Source organism: Notothenia coriiceps, unplaced genomic scaffold (assembly GCF_000735185.1).
Source record: "Notothenia coriiceps isolate Sejong01 unplaced genomic scaffold, NC01 NC01_scaffold00037250, whole genome shotgun sequence".
In the NCBI taxonomy this organism is placed as follows: domain Eukaryota; kingdom Metazoa; phylum Chordata; class Actinopteri; order Perciformes; family Nototheniidae; genus Notothenia; species Notothenia coriiceps.
In genome coordinates this window covers 13795202-13797221 of record NW_011369951.1, presented here as the reverse complement: position 1 = coordinate 13797221, position 2020 = coordinate 13795202, and the positions used below count along the sequence as shown (strand labels likewise).

At 42.6% G+C, this 2020-nt stretch overlaps 1 pseudogene; it reads left to right on the top strand.

Annotated features, from left to right (window-relative positions):
* The window catches only part of LOC104967346 (tubulin alpha-1C chain-like), an 8809-nt pseudogene that overhangs the window by 6278 nt on the left and 511 nt on the right, over positions 1-2020 (top strand).

Here is a 2020-nt window from a genome sequence, read left to right as displayed (position 1 = left end):
AGATGAGGTGCGCACTGGGATCTACCGCCAGCTGTTCCACCCTGAGCAGCTGATCACTGGCAAGGAGGATGCTGCCAACAACTACGCCCGAGGACACTACACCATCGGCAAGGAGATCATTGACACAGTGCTGGACAGGATCCGCAAACTGGTGGGCATATTTATAACAAAAGGGATTTAATCCTAATATTGATTTCAAATTACATTGCATAACTGTTCCCAAGGTGATGTTTGTCTCCCCCTTTGATTTCAGTCTGACCAGTGCACCGGTCTTCAGGGTTTCCTGGTGTTCCACAGCTTCGGAGGGGGCACCGGCTCTGGTTTCACCTCCCTGCTGATGGAGCGTCTGTCCGTCGACTACGGCAAGAAGTCCAAGCTGGAGTTCTCCGTCTACCCAGCTCCCCAGGTGTCCACCGCTGTGGTGGAGCCCTACAACGCCATCCTCACCACCCACACCACCCTGGAGCACTCTGACTGTGCCTTCATGGTAGACAACGAGGCCATTATGATATCTGCCGAGGAACTCGATATCGAGCGTCCCTCTTCACCAACCCTGAACAGGTGATCAGTCAGATTGTGTCCTCCATCACTGCCTCCCTTCGCTTGATGGTGCCCTCATGTTGGATCTGACAGAGTTCCAGACCAACTGGGTGCCCTATCTCTCGTTTATTTTCCGACTGTCTTGGTCTTATGTATGCAGTTTCCTTTCTGTGTTAACGTGTCAGAATTTCACTTATCCTGTTCGTTAGCCAGCTCTATTATTGTGGGAAATGTGACCCACGTCACGTATATTACATGCCTCTGTTCGTGTGATGTGTTCCCTGTGAAACGCTGCTGCCTCCATCATTTGTGACTGTGTTCATGTTTTTTTCTGGATGGAGGACGCTGCCATATGTTCTATGAGGGTCTGTGTTGGCTATGCTGTGCATTACATTCACTGCTTATGTCTGTGCTCTCTGTCTGTCTGTCCACTAGTTGCTGATGTCGCTAGCGTGTCTTTGGTCTCTATTTGTGTGTGTGTATGGAGGAGGGATGTGTGTCTGATGATGTGACATGCCGCTTCTGGAGAAGATTCAAGTTTGTATGTGTTGTATTGACTCCATTGAGTGTATGAGATGGTATGTAGAGAATAAGAAGCGAAACTAAAAACTAGTTAAACATCATATGTTGATTCGTTCTCTTAATACATTTACATAAATAAATTGTGATGTCTAATGATTTGTGGATGTGTGTGTGATTTTGTCGAAGGGTGAGGAAGTAGGAGTTAAAAGGGACGTTGCACTATGTATGTCGTTTTTTTGTCTAATAATGAAAGGTTATCTCTTTAGTAATGTCTCAGAGTTGTCTTTCAGAGTTAGTGAGCACACTTCTCTGTTCTGCTCTCTAATAAATGTCCGGAAAAATATGAAGTGGTCTGTGGTTCTTTTTTGGTATTAATATAAAAAATCTTTACTAGTGTTGAATTGTTAGTTGATCTATGATATCGATTTTGTATTATGTCTGTCATTATTATAGAAAAAGCCCTGGAATCGTATCCTTAACCATGAATGATCTTTCAACGTATCAGCTGCTAAGTCAGATAGGACTCCAGAATCATTTTTATCAGAAAATTATATATGCCAGATCACTCTTAATGAACCACTTCAGGGTCAGGTGAGGATGTATTTGAGAAAAGCTTATATTGTGAATGCTTGTACCACCCCCGCACACAATCAATACATATATACAGTCTGGACAAAAAAGGAAGGGTCTGTGAATGTATTCCATTCTGTCACTTAAGTTTGGCCTTATAGAAACAACTAAATACGGAGTCTTTTCATTTTACTCTCAAAATATGTCACCATCAGATGTTTCAGGGTCATGCTTGTATGGCATTTCATATTACTTCATCCTCACGATGTTAGATTTCTAAAAAGCAATATAAACGTATCGCTTAAAATGTGCTAAGGTTGACAGCCTTCGTTCAGTTTGTTTTTAAAACGTTTATTAATGTCATATTTTAATTGTTAATGGTCGAAAG